General features: G+C 44.2%; 1 protein-coding gene across 2 annotated transcripts in view; it reads left to right on the forward strand.

Annotated features, from left to right (window-relative positions):
• Positions 1–15,237, forward strand: part of ASIC2 (acid sensing ion channel subunit 2) — a 515,886-nt gene that overhangs the window by 352,842 nt on the left and 147,807 nt on the right. The gene's annotated exons all lie outside the window — the stretch shown is intronic.

The following is a 15,237-nucleotide window of genomic DNA, read 5'->3' on the forward strand; positions in this document are numbered from 1 at the left end:
CGTATCTGCCTCCTCCTCTGCGAGCCACGATCTGCGCCTGAGCCACCGTCCCCATGACTGCCCCGGCCGCAATCCCTCCCTCTGTAATGGCATCGGAAGCATTGCAGAGCTGACTGCTGGCAGGGCGAGGTGCTCTTTTTCAAGCTCCTGACTCTTCTTCCAAGACTTATTCTGCAAGACTGTCCTCTCTTTAATGTAGCTAAATTGTTCTTTTCCTCTTTGATTTGCATAATGATGTCTTTGGGGTTTGTTTTGTTTGTAACAGAGCAGCAGACTAACCTGCTTTCCACTTAGTGATAACTCCAAAGAAGTCATTAGAGTTGTAGTAATAGAAAAAGACTGGACTTAAAGTTTTGCTAGTTCCTGCATAAAAGCCTCTCTAATACATTTTAATAGGGCTAAAAGACCTAATAAAAGAAAATAAGGCTGCAGAAAAGCATTTCTGACCTTGAGATATTTGCAGTACTCTTCTTAGGTCTGTCAGCTGTTTAAGTTTAGTGGAGGGTTGGCTGGACCAGTCTACGGGTTTTTCCATGCTGATGAGGATTTATCTCTCACTTCAAGATTTAGCACTAAATCAGACTCTGGAAGGTGACAGTCTGAGCAAGGACTTATGCAGTGCATCTGTTATCTATCCTGGCTGCATTTCTAAGGAGTCTCTTATCCAGGGAAATCCCTGGATAACTAAAGTAGTTTTGTGGCTGCAGCCAGTATTGCTGTGGGAGCCAGCCTTCCCCTCCCAGCGTAAGCCGGAGGGGGGGACAGCCGGCAGAAGAGCTGCCCTCAGCCTGGCCTGCCTAACACCAGGGATGGGGCTGTAGAGGTGATTTATAGCCACCATTGCAAGAGGTGGCCACCACGTGGGGCTGGGCGGCTCCTTCTGGAGGCCGCTCCTCGAAGCCATGCTGCTAAAACCCCGGTGGAGTTACTTCCCAGGGTCGCTGTGGCTGTGCTGCCGTTGAGACCTGAGCAATATTTATCATTCATCAATCTAGAAGAGCTAACAGCTACACCAACAATTGGTGTTATCCCTTTGCCTATACTGTAGGAAGAATAACAAGTCTCTTTAGACCAAACCCTTGAGTTAATAGGATGTATTTCTAACTTGCTTCAGCTGCAAAAGCAGCTGTCAGAGCCCGCCAAATCATTTGTGTTTGGGTACTTTGCTGTCAGCAGAAAGCAGGGTTGCTCTCTGTGGCTGTTTACACATGCAGCTGCCCTGATTCAGGGAAAGGCGTGATTTATTTAAACTGACCGCTCTTTGCAGAGGGCTCTTCTCATGCTGTTTGGAGCCTTCTGAATGTCAGTTTACAGCTGGTGCCAGAAAGCAGAGGGGACCAGTGTCACCTGAAGGATTTTTGCAGGAAACGTTGACCTTTCTTTTTTCTTTTTTCTTTCTTGTTTTTTTCCTTTGTTCCTTGCCCATTGAGACATTTTTGGTATTCACAGTCTAAAATGAAACACATTCATTGATGGTTCTTGGCCCCGAGTTATCAAAGACAGTAGGCTCCAAAGCCTGGCATGCTATCAATTCCTTTGTGAACTTGGATGCAAACTGGAGTCGGGTAACCTGTGTTGTAGCTGTCTGGCAGGAACAGCGCTGAGAGAGGCTGGAGACAGCGTGAGGCTAAACCGAAGGACACCCATTTCTTCACTTGCAAGGAAGAAGCCAGCTGTCGCTTGGCAGAAGGCACTTGTGAACATTTAGGTTTGATCTAGCGGTGCAGCCCTCCTCTTGTAAGGATGGGCAGCAGACTCCGGCCCGAATACAACTGCCTTGGGCCGCTTTGCAGCGGTCCCTGCAAGGACTGAAAAGGCAGTCCTTAGATCATGGAAGGAGTCCCATTTAGCTGTCACGCGTGAGAAGAGGTTGCTGTGAAATGTGGTCCCGCAGGCTGGACAAAGCAAACCGCTGGGGACTAAAAATAAAAGCAAGTTGTTCTTTATTTGCAGCCACAGTTTGATTCACTCACTGCTGCAGTTAACGACAAGGCTAAATGATGGTGATTGTATGCTTTATGATTGCCGATAATTCCTCTTTTATGCCATAGAAACCATACGGCATGATGGATCATGAATTCATTTTTAATGTGCTTTATACACTAAAGAAAGGCTTTCAAAACCAACTTAATGACAGCTAGTCATATTCATTTTCCTTTGGCCATTAGAGATTATTAGCTAATTAGTATCTCATTCTCATGCAGCACAGCCTTGTTTTTTGATGCCAGAGGTCTGGGGCCAAACCTCAGATGTGATATCGTGCGTGGTCTTTGAAAACATTGCTTCCTTTAGTGAAATAGCATCAGGACTTAAGCCGGTCGGATCAGGGATTTCTGAGCAGGCTTCCTCTGCGAGCATTGCACAGCCCCTCGGGTACAAGGCAATCCTGCATCTCCCGTGGGAGGCACGCTGGTAGGGGTGTGCCTCGAGGGTGTGGGGCCTGTAGGAGTTATTTTCTCCAACAAGCTGGACAAAACTTATCATTTCTGTCCTATTGGAAATACAGAAATTTTAAGAGAAGCCTTCTGAATCCCACAAAAGGGAAACATTAAAGAATTTTCTTTGAAGAAGAAGAATCTGATGTTCTGTTGTGATTAAAATAAATGTAGGGTATGTCTGAGCCCATGCGCTCAGATTCAGCTCTGATCGGTTCCAGACCCCTGGCTGGCTGGAAGCCATCCTGAAAACCCCCATGAAATAATGCATTGCGAGGTTAAACAGGGACTATATGAGCTACTACAGTGTAGTGTGGAGAGATGCTTGCAGGTCCTGTTCCTTCTGATGGGCTGTGGTCCACAGGCTGCACAGGATTGTCCCTCACGGGGTAGAAATCTTATCCCTGGACCTATTCCAGTTCTAGCATGTGTAAACCAAAATACCCCAGCAAGACGGCTGGAAGACATTGTCCAGACAGCCTCCGAGGCAGCTGGAGTGGGTCCATCTGGGTGTACGGCCATTTCAGGTGTCATTTATGCGGCAGGTAGCGTTGCTGGTACAGTCCTGTTTGTACCAAGGTGATGAATAATGCAGCTGTGTCCACAGCATCAAAGGCACTGGATTCCTTTTCATATTCTCCCTCAAGAGGCTGAGACCATCAGAAATGTGGAGATGACTGCAAAAACAATCCACTGTCTAACAAAATATTTAAAACAACAACAACAGGATGATTTCTGATATGCCCATGAGGGTTATGAGTGACACAAGGATGGAAGAGAAACGTGTGCCAGCCACTGGGAAGGTCGGGACCGCTGTTGTGTCAGGAGCTGGCACCTCTGTGGACTTAGCATGGCTGTGAAACTGTGTCCTGAAAGGGCACAGCGTCCGTGGCAGTGGGCAGAACAGCCTAATTGAAGACTTTCAGCAGAAATCATGGCAATATCTCACCAGCTTTTGTCAGAAGTGGATTTCAGGGTGGGGTTGAATTTGTGCAGTGCCCCTGGGATGTCTGTGCTGGGGAAGAGAGGAAGACAAGTTGCTATCGCCATTTTTATAGGATGTCTTTGAATTCTGCACAGGCAAAGTCTAATCTCTTAAGTCTGGGAAATAAGCTGTAGGACCAGCTATTCAAACTCAGCACCCCATCTCCAGCAGTGGCCACGAGCAGGCTAAAGTCCTTTTCCCAGTTATCCCCTCCCAGCTCCCAGCAATCGGTGGTTTAGGAGCTATGAACCAGCAGATGCTACAATCCATCTTCCTGAAAGCTCTGGGGCTGCTGAAATTGCTGAAGGCTTCAAACCCAAATTCGCAAACAGTTTTAATGGACTCCAAAGTATATTTGTTCGAGGCAAGTATACTCCAAAGCAAATTTGCCCAACACTGAACTGGTGTTAGCGAAGCTTTCAGCAAGGCTGTTATCAATCACAGTTCCAGCAGCCGAGAAGAAATCTTGAGCACAAATCTACATGTGGGGAAAAAGAAAAAAAGAATATATTTAACATTTATATCTTCACTTTATTACAGCAAATGCATTTTATGTCCAATAGATGAAATTTATAGCACCAGTCAAATTTCTTGTTTTGAGTAACATCCATTATGAACTCAGCCACATTTTTGTTTGGTAAATCATTTGCAAGCCAATCCTGATGGCATTGTATATGATTCATAAATCTTAGCCGAATAGCTTCTTTCCAGATAGTCAGCTTTTGAAAGAAACTTCATCTTCATATTTACAGATTGATAGACTCAATAGAGGAAAAAATTCTCTAACTTGAAGTATATGGGCGGCTGTACTGAAGATCCAGTGGTAAGCGTGTTAGCCTTTCAGTATGTGAATTCAGAAACATATGCTGGTCCACAGCATTGGTCCTCAATAGAATATTAAGAAAATATTCTCTGACTTAGTTAAACACAGTGTTATGGGTGAATTCTTTTCACTTGTACATCACCGATTGCATGTGAATCGTAAGAGCAGGGGGAGGTGCAAGGGGTAGCAAGATGTTTTTAAACAGGTTGTGGAGTGTTTTGGAGGGTATTCAGAAAGATTTCATAATTAATTGTGTAATGTTTTCCAAAAACTGAGGTATCTTTGGGGATGTTCTATTTGAATTTTTCTCATCAGTGATTTTTTGATGTCTTTGTGAATTAGTCCTAAAGATGGATTCTCACATGCATGAAGACATCAGATGGGTAAAGACATCAGATACGGAACAGCGTGGTGGCTTGTTTTATATCCAGTGCGACCACTAACACAGGTTTTCATGAGACTAAGATGAAAATAGTTGGGAAATGCAAAAACTTCACAAATTTCAGTCCAAATGAAATTGGCCTGGATGGAAAAGTTAATTTCCATAACTTTTGCAAAAAAAAGTCAAGAGGTTTGGAAGCAACCAGCTTCTTAGTTTGATTTCTTGCCAGAGCGTTAGGAAGAGTGACACTATAGAATAAATTTTTAAAAAGTTTTGTCTTTCATTTTTTGAAGACTTGTGATCTGAGTGTTGCTCTCAGGAAAAAAAAAGAAGTGGAGAAGAGAGACAGATCAAAGGTGAGTGACTCTGCAACATGTGGAAGTCAGCTCACAGCAAATATCTTAGCGGGGTTTCCCATCACATCTCATATGTGTGAGAGAGGGGACAGCCGTGCTTCACAGGGCACTGTCCTAGCCCTCGACTCGCGTAGTTTTGAGTCTGGAGATGAGCAAAGGACTTGGGGGAAGGACTCAGCCTCCAGGGTTGCAGCGAGTCCCGTAATGCTGCAGGGAAGGAGCATCCCAGAGGCAGCTCTCGCTCTTTCTCTTCACAGCTCTGAACTACCTGACCTCCTCCTGCAACCCTAAACTAAGGGAAAGGAAACATCAGATAAATAAATAATTGAAAGAAGGTTCAATGCTGTGGCAGAGATTGAATGCCAAGTGGCTCATGTGATGTGATCAGAGCATGAGCTGACTGCGCAGGTGACCGTGTAGACTTAAATGCATAAGAAAGATAAGAAAGGGACCCAGGATGTGTTTTTTCAGATGAAATTACAAAAGGACCGTCTGGCTTAGGAGGTGGCGAACAAGTAGAGGTGAGGGAATAACCAATTTTTTGGTTCGCTGGCTCTTCTGGATGGGAAAGAAAAAGTCATTTCAGGTTGAAGGAAGTGTTGCATTTTTCCTGAAATGAAACATTTCATTTGAGTGGCTGAGGGGTATTTTGTGTTTCAAAATAGATAAAACAGAAGGTGATTTTGAAACCAAATTTCTTTTTTTTTTGCATCCTGAAGTTGAAAAGGGACTCCAGGTTAGTGAGAATGACCAGGAGGCTCCTGGATGTGTGGCAATCCCTTACAAAAGGCATTCCTGACCCGAGGTCCCAACTGTCCAAGCTCACCGACAGCCGGGTAGTTACACACTCCTTAGGGACGAGGGAGCTACCCTGGGAGCAAGGAATGTGCATCTCCAAGTCTCCAGGTACTCTAACCAATGGGACATAGTGCAAATATTTCCCAGCATGACAAATCAGAGCCTCACATGAACATCTGGAACAGGTCACACAGCCAGCACTGAAGCTTCAAAGACACGACGACACCTTAAAACTTTTAAATGTGTTCCCATGTAGTTAAATCTGGGCCATGTTAACTTGCATCGAGTGGATATTGTGGAACATAAATGTGGTTTCCAGCTCTTCACCTGCCTCAGCTTCCCCCTAGCAGTGGTTCAAGTGTATTTTAGCTACTGCAGGGGTCATCAAAGGAACGGGGACCTCTGGTCACTTCAATTACTTCTGCTGCATTACAAGCACCATCTCTCTCCTACATACTGTCTACAAAGACTGTTTATTAAAAAATGTTGTGACCAATTTACTGAGCTTTTAATTAAGCTGTCATGTTGAAACAGAACTGTCTCTTGGGAGGCGGACACACATTTTATGGTCATTTAATTTTCGCTTAGGATTTAAAAATTTACTTCTGGCATACTTAGAATTATTAAGATTCAGGGATTCTTGCCCATTTGTGCAAATTACAAGGTATAAATCAGTAAGCTTAATGAGGGTGGGAAGAAAATTGCAAAGCTGGATTTTTCTGTAGAATTTGGGTTTGCTTCTACACATTTTTTTTGTACAAATACACTCAGGTTGTGGCCGGAGTTGTCAGCCACCCACGGCAGCAGGTATGTGCGTGGGCACATGGAGAATCTCAGCACCTGAGATGAGAACAGGGTTGTTTACAAAGGCAAATTTTAGCTGTTGGAACAGCTTCAGTCAGGACTAAATCTCTGGAAAACCGGAGACTAACATTGCGATGAATTCATTTGCAAGGGACAGCAAGACTGTTCTTCGTGTAGTATCTCTCTTCCTGCCTGATTCCTTATCTTCCCTTTTTGCCCTCCTCAACCCTCTCTTTTTGTCTTCCTTCTCTCTGGGAACCTTTAAGCAGCTGAGAACAGGCTGGAAGTTGCCCAGCAGATGAGCTAAGATCAGATATACATAGCCAGATGCTCCAGGACTCTACTGCCTGCCAAAGATGCCGTAGGTCATGAGCATCTGGAGAACATCTCAGCATGATGCTGGCACGCAGGAGGTGGCTGTGATGTTCTGGCCACTGCCATTGTCACTCTCTGAATGTCCTTTGTGGGGGGCCCCCAGGACACACTTCTGGCAGGTAAAAATGTTCAGCCTGCAAATTACCAGTAAGCATCACAGCTAAGACAGCCACCACAAGGGCTCTGAGAAGTAATAGGTTACTCCACAGAGATAATTTTGGCATAAGAAAGGCTGAACTCCAGTCAAGCCATCATTAGAGAAAGGATATGTCTAAGATCCAGTGAAAAATTACTAGATGTGTTCATGGAGGAAAACAGCAGGACTGCATTTCCTTACACATATTCCATGGTCATTTCACGGTGACCTTGTCTTTAAGCTCAGGGTTGCCAATCCCCATTCTCATTGGCCTCTCCTTTCACATTACTAAAAAATAAAATAGTTTAATGCCTTTCTTGCAGGAGGGTTGTGAGATTTGCTTAGCTAATGACTAAAAAGAGCTGTGAGAGCTTTTGGTGAAAAAACACATTAGAAAGGGGAAGTAAAATTATTGACATTTTCCTCTAAGTGTCCTGCTACTAATAGTGCTTTAAGATCACTTTGTGTTTCCCTGGTCTCAGACACAATCGTTGTCATTATAATTCCCTTCTAGATAACACAAGTGAGATTCAGATGCTCCTGAACACAATAGAAAGAGTTATCAGTCCTGTTGCTTAGAAGCCTTCTCTGTGTGCCTGAGTTATTTTATCAGATAACCAGAAGAGTCTGCAAGTCCAGGCCCCCACTAGCACAGAATTATCTTCTTGGTCTATTAGCATTAAGCGTCCAGCTTGCAAGGGGAGGGAGCACTCCCAAGGACAGGACATTGCCAGGGAAGGTATATTGCTGTGATGGTTTTATACTGGGCGTTACATGAGCTTCTCAAAGATCCCAAGACCAAACCAACTCACTGCAGACATGCCATCACCTGGGAATGTGTAGTTGGAGAAGGGGGGGAAGATCTTCAGCAAGCAGAGCAATGGCAGACTGCAGTTGCAACTGCAACTGGAAAAGACATTGCATCTTTCTCTGTAGTTTTCTATCTATCTCAGGTACTTTGATGAACAGAAAATAGAGAGAAGAAAGCTGCTTTGGGGTAGTCAGTGCCTTAGAAGCACCTGGAGGTCTTCTCTGTGAGGCACGACGTGCCAGAGATCCCACTCGCATACCTAGAGCTCTTCTACTTGGCCTGAGCTAAAGCATCTCCAGGGCCGCTCCTGCCCGTAGCTGCCTGATGCCTGCCTCTACCTGAGAGGGCTCAGCAGCGTGGCTCTCTGCCCTTCCCCACTGCTCCGGGCAGTGTGGGCATTACTGTGCAGAAGAAATGCAAGATTTCTGGGGCCAGCACGCACAGGGGCCTGACCGTCCTGATGTGCATTTGTGCACAGCATCCTACGTGCTGGGCCCTGCTCCAGGGACCAGCCCCTCTTTCCCAAGGAATGTATCATCAGTTAAATTACACAAGCCGTAGTGGCTGGAAACCAAAGATGCCTTCTCATCAGCCTCAGAAGTGACAAAATATTTCACCTGGTAAGTGACATTTGACATTTCCAAATTGAAATCGTTTTGATAGTCTGTTCCACAAAGGAAAATAGAACATTACCGTTTCAATTCCCCTTCCCACCATTTGGGACAAAACCCAATACTGAAATGTGTAAATGCATCCCTAGGTAGAAATCCACAAGTGCTTAGCTCTTGTATTAAGAAAGTTTTGGGGTTTATATTTCCCATCCATCAAGTGGAGAACAGAGCATGGTCTATGAGTGACTCTGACGCTGCTGCAGAGGGACAAACGAGCAATTCTTGTGACAAGCACGAGATTAAATCTCTGAGAATAGCAGCACGTGAGATGTACAAGTATCTAAAATGTTCACTTCAGTGATTTTGCTGCAGTAAGAAGTGCCCTCGATGTCTACATGCAGTCTAGTGATCTCTGCTCATCAGAATGTTACTTGCATTTTAGATACCCTTTAATCAAGAGCTTGTGATGAGATCATTTCAGAAATCAGGACCCTATGAGTGTAAAAATAAGGCACAGCACAAACCAGCCATATAACTGGCTTCTTGCAGGAAGTCGGGACTGCTCTGAAGGCAGGCTCCAGGAGGAATGCATGAGAAGAAACTGTCACTTTATACAGGTTCCCTATCTCATGGCAAAGAAATAAAGGGCTGCACTTGTACCTGGGTGTCCCAGCAGAGCAAGACCTTCTCATTCCCTCCAGGGCTTCAGAAACCCCTGTTCTCTATGCAGCTACAATTGCTTCTCTAAAAGAGCTCCATCTTGGGCACTGACTGAGACAAGGCTTTTGCGAAACCATTAATATCCAGTTGTACAAAACCAGACATGCACAAGAAAACAACAAGGAAGTTGCCCTGCTGACTTCATGCTGGTGGCTCCTAATTTCTGGATCTCGGAGGTGCACCTTCTGCATTTTATGAGCTGAATACTCTCACTGTGTTAGGAGACATGAGTGCTATGGATAGACATTGATGCGATGCATTGACGGGAGGGTTGTGTTAGCACAGAGAAGTTTAGTGTGTTTTACACCACGGCTGCACAAACAGGTATCCCAACATGTTGAGGAGGTTGGTGTCCTGGAGTGTGTAGACGAATGAGTGGCTTGAGTGGGAATGGGAATTAGAATGGGAATGGGCAGCAACTCTTTGACCTGGCCTCATTTCCACAGCCAAATGTATCCCAAAGCTGCAGTTTCCCCCTAACTTCACACTGTTGAGTTTGGTGTATCCAGACATCTTGTGTCCAAAATTACATTCCTAGCTGGGTCTCTGCATTCAAAATGAACATAGCACAGTCATGGCCCTGCTAGTCATTCACATGTAGGTGATAAACACCGCTGCAAAATGCTGTTGGCTCATAGCTGCTCTTCTATAAATTGTTGTGCTAAAAGACCACTGCTGGCTTCAGTGATCGTGACCCCAGCCGTGGCTTTGCAGGTGGCGAAGGGCTGGGGAATGGGAGGGCCAGAAGGATGAGCAAATTTAGCTGGGCATTCACAGCAATCAGGGGAAGTGTTCATTCTCATTGTCCTCCACATAGCCAATATTAAGAAAATTACTGCTCATTTCCAGCTGCTGGCTAACAGTTATGAATTCTGCAGAGACTTTATATTGCCAGGGCTCGGACAGGCAGTTGATGACAAATGAAGAGGCTCATGAGTCCTGGTGAGACTCACTTAGCCGTCTGAAGGCAAAGAGTCGCCACGAAGCACAGCTGGGCAGGGATGCACGCGGTAATGCCCTCAGCTACTGCATCCAGATTGTGTGAACAGCCAAACAGCTCACGGTGAGCCTGCGGGAGGGGGGGATTTGAAACTTAAGAGTCAGGACAGGGGAGGACTGGGTGTGTCAAAACACTCAGGGCAGGACAAGGCCAAGACAGTTTCATTTCATGAAAAAACATGTGAAAAAACCCACCATGAATAATATCCAGATTTAGAGAAATTGCAAAACAAAGACAATTTTAAGAAAATACTTGTTTTGAAGACAGTGTCATAGTAGGATTGATCTGAACAGTTCATTCTTATAAAATCTAAAAATTTCCTGCTGATGCCGATATTTACTGTTAATCATATTCTTTTACTGGTATATATTTGTAAAATGGCATAGCAAAATAAGAGTATTCCAAAATGAGAAACTGAACTGTTCCATTATGATATTGTCATAATGTTTCGACATCATCAAAATGCTTTGCCTTCCCTCTTAAAAACCCCCCAACATTTAGTATATAATGATACCTTTCCCCAAAGCATTTCAGTGAAATACAGTTTTCAACATATAAACACTCAGCCTGCATGTTTCTTACCTAGTTCCAGTATTTAGCTAGTTCTGGGGATGGATTTATCACAAGCACTAAGGAGGTGACATCTCCACCGTATCATCAGACACGGAGTGTTTTTGTCACGTGAAGGGGTCTCAGCCGCACAACCTCACCCTCCAGAGCATAACTGCGTCCAGCCTGGGCACGCAGAGATGGTCTTGGCTCTATTGCCTGGAAGGATGTGAGTGTCCGAGGGGTGTGAAAGTGTTTCTGGAACAGATCACTCAACTTTTTGCTCTGAACTTCCACTGCCATTAGGATCTCCTGAAATGCCACTCAGAAAAGTAACTGTTTTCAGAGCTTTTGAGCATCCAGTGACTTCAGCGACAGAATTTGGATCCTCTCAACTTGCAATAATCAAGCTGTAAAATCCCAGGTGGGATCTTATAGTGTTGCACCAAGCTGGGAGCCCTCCATCCAGCAGAAAAAGCTCCCAGACTGTGGAGGCATCTCCCAGAAGGGCTGGGCAGAAGCCTGGGGGCTTGAAAAAGATTAAAATCAGATGGGAGAATAGAACTTGTTAACATATGGGGGAGTGCAGACTGGTCTTTCAGGTCTTTTCCACCTGTAACATTTAGGTTTCTATCATCTGGCAAAACTTTGCACCCAGGTTTGCCCACACTGGACAGTTGCCTGGGAGTTGGAGCCCTGAGCTGAAGCTCTGTGCTGCCAGATGTGTCCACAAAGCTCTTTGCTTCCATGTGATGGGATGCTCCGGGGTCCTTTCCTGATGGTATCAACTGAGAGATGGCATCAAGGCTTCAGAAGGTATCATGGGAAGGACCCTGAGGTGACCTGCCTCTGGAATAGGTGGGTTTTTTACTTGGGTTTCCTTCCACGTCCCTAAGCTTACAGACAGGCACAGGTTCAAAGTAAAACAGTCTAGTACTGGAGGGCTTTGAATAAGTGGAATTGGCAGAGAGAGAAGGGAAATGGTAAAACATATGTAGAAACACAAGTGAAGACTTCAGTGTAGGCATATTGGAAACCCAGCTTCAGGACACAGTGATGAAGTGTCTTTCACAAGTAGTCTGCTCTGGCAAAGCTTAAATCAAGCAGTTCTGAAGTTCATGCTGAGAGACCCTGAGCTTCATTTGTCAGGAAATTTAACACTTCCAAGGGCATTTGACTTGAAAAATGGGAGCACTTATTGTGATTCAAGCCTGGTGTGACATGGGGGCTGTTTTTTTCTGTATGTCTGAGGCTTTTTGTGCTTTGGAGAAAGCAAAACTTCTACTTTAGAAGATTTTCCCTGTTCCCAGAAGTTGGGATGGATTATTTTGCTGGGACTAGTTACCTGCAGAGTTTTCCAAAAAGTAGGACATGGTTTCTTTTTCTAAAATTGTTGCAGGTGAAATTAAACAAGCAATTGTTTATTTTTTGTCTCTGTGAGTTACCCTAAAGAGCATTTCCAGCTTCTTTTTCAGTATGCAGATGGACAAGGCCTCTAGTTAATCTTCAGCTGAGCTATTGACACAAGGAATGGTGCCATTAAATAAGAATTAAGAATGTGCTCCCTACCTTTGAGGGAGTTTGTGATAGATTTGCTCGTTTTATAATCTCATTCACTGCAATGTTCTCTCTTCAATCCTTTTCCCTGCATCTCAATTGAGATTTTGATGACTCATAAAATTAATCCTCTCTTAGCAGCAAATCTCTTCTCTTCCAGGCTTTAATGTGAGGAGCTGTGTTTGCTGATGCCACGTGCCCGTGTTCCTGCCTCAGCTGCAGGTGCTCCTCAAGCAGGCACTGAGCCCACCCAAAGGCATGCTTCCCTTGTGGGTAGAGACCACCCTCTGTGCACTCTGAGCTCCAAGGCAGAGTACTGATTCCTTATTTGAGTATATTTTGTTGGGGGAAAAAATCAGGAACGGGATCACTGTCGTCAGGGACATCACTGCAGACTCTTGAGGTGGCCCTTCACATCTTTTGTCATCTGGCTTTAGGACAGAGAAGTGGGAAGATGCTTCTTGGCTATGAATCTCCATCTGTGGTGGAGAAATAAGTCATAAAAATGAACAGAAATGAAGAAAAGCAGGAAACTATTTGTGGGTGTTTCCCTTTCAAAAGAATATTTCCCTGGGAAAAAAAATCTTTATACGAAGAAATGACTGAACAGACTCTTAAAAACCCACCCTGAACATGAGATTAAAAACATGAAGCAAGGCAGACATCTGCAGCTAAAAATCCCCACATTTTTAATAAGAGCTGAAAAGCTCTCCGGAAAGGGTTTGACTCCCTCACCCACAGCAGAAGAAAGGCTCCTGTACGGTGGGTGTGCTGACACCCGTTGCACAGCAGGACTGAGGAGGGAGGATTAGTCTCCAAATCCAAATTCGCTATTAAAAAAAAAAGTTGATTTTAATAATTCCTCTCCGTGAAACTCAATGACAGCTACATCTAAGAAACCTTGAGGAATAACTCTGAGAATGCTGTTTCTAAGTCCCATGAATTTCTGAAGCAATTTCTAAGGAGGCTATTTTGGCATTTTTTAAGGCAGCACCAGCTTCTCTAGGTTGAAGCAGCCGGAACATGAAAGTGTCCTTCTGACCTTTTGCAAATAAGCAGGAAAGAAGGGAGAAATGCATTCTCATTAAAAATAATATATCATTTTTGAAAGTGGTAATTAGACAAGTTACCAGCAGCAGCTCGTGTTGATCATTCAGAGACAAGTGCTTTGTTACAGAGTGGGAATGATTATTGTCACGTGCTGGGGACGGACTCGCTCGGCAGGTTTTGTTGTTTGCTTTGAATCAGTTCTCAATTTCCCAAGGAGTCTTTTCAAGTGTTGTGCGAGCAAAGGCTTTTATAACATTATTCATTAGATAGATAGCTGCGTAACAGAAAGAGTTTTGGTTTAGATACGGGCACATCCACAAAACTGATTTAACTAGGATTTAATTAGGATTTACTTTAGCAAAGTTCTGGAGCCAAGCAACATCCTGTATTTATTTTTAAACTTGCTTTCTTCCTTTAATTAATTGTCTTCCATCCTTCTATAAAACAATTCATTGTTTTATTGGGAATATCTGTTCTAAAGAGTCCCTGGAGACTGACTACTTTTTATCACCAGTTTAGTACCTGAGTCATTTCATTTCCTTCTGTGGAGTTATCTTTGATCCAAGTAAGCCAGATCAGAATTAGGCTCCTTTGCAATGAAAAGCTGCGCACAGGAGGTAGAGATTCCTGAAAGCCCCTGAGCGACTACTGAGAGGAGGAGCAGGCTGCCTAGGTAGCAGAGCAATTGCTTTTAGAAGGACGTGTCCGGAGCCAAGGTCAGAAATACCCAGGTACCTCCATGCCTAACAAGACAGGTTTTCCAAACCTTCCCGTCCTGACCCGCCCCACTGCTGTTCCTCTGTGGGCTTGACATAGATGAGTTTCCAGACCTTGTCCCAGAAACCAGCTCTGATCCAGCTGCCCCAGACCATTTTTTTTCCAGCTAAGATGTCTTTCTTGTTCTAACAAAGCTCTCCTTGAGTAGTGCCCCATGCGGTTCACACTATGGTGTTCGCCCACGATAATTCTCCAGCCTCAGAAACCTTTCCTTGCTGTGATCCTCCTGAACAAACAGTCACCCACTCGGATATGAGCCACCCCATTCCATTAATGTCCTGAACTGGTTGGGAAAACCCCTTCTAATTAGCACCCCGTCCACTAGTAAACAGCTTGCTTCAAATGCAATATAACTCATCTGTCTCCTACAGTGGGATTTTATGTCTGGCTTTTGGTCTTCCACTAAAGGTTTTAAGTTTGTTATAAAGGACCAAGAAGTGTTTGTGGCTGATAGACTTGCCAGGCTAAATGTCTCTCTCACCTGTGCCTGAAATAGAAGAAATTAGACCTGGGGATGCTGCTAGTCCTTCCCAGTATGCTGTTCCTCTGTGGCTCTGATTCTGAAAAATGTGACTACCACCTCTTCTCCCACTAAATTAGATTAGCTCCTATTTCACAATGCTCCTGAAACACGTACGTTTAGTGTAGGTAACAACAATACAGTAGCCAAAGTCTAGAGGCAGTAATATTTCATCGACTAACCCAAAATAGTAAAGCATATGCAGGGAGAAAAAGCTCTAAATAAACAAAACCACAATCTGCTCTTATAAAAATATATTTGAATAGTATGTGCACAACAGACTGGGTTCCCCTCAGGGCGTTTCCAACATTTCTGAGGGTTCGAATGGGTAACAGCTCTGAAATGTGACATATTTTCAGCCTTAAAAAGCTCAGAGTCGTAGTAATTACTGACTCTTTTCTTTAAGTAGGAATATATTGGCATCGGATTAGATTTTATATTATTTTTAAGTGACAGTAGCACAATGACAGTTTCAGCTATTTATTTTTGGAAGAGAGGAGACTTTAAAGAAGGTTATATGAGAAGTGATGCTGGCGCTGACGGTGCCA

This window comes from Ciconia boyciana, chromosome 22, assembly GCF_034638445.1.
Source record: "Ciconia boyciana chromosome 22, ASM3463844v1, whole genome shotgun sequence".
Taxonomy (NCBI): Eukaryota; Metazoa; Chordata; class Aves; order Ciconiiformes; family Ciconiidae; genus Ciconia; species Ciconia boyciana.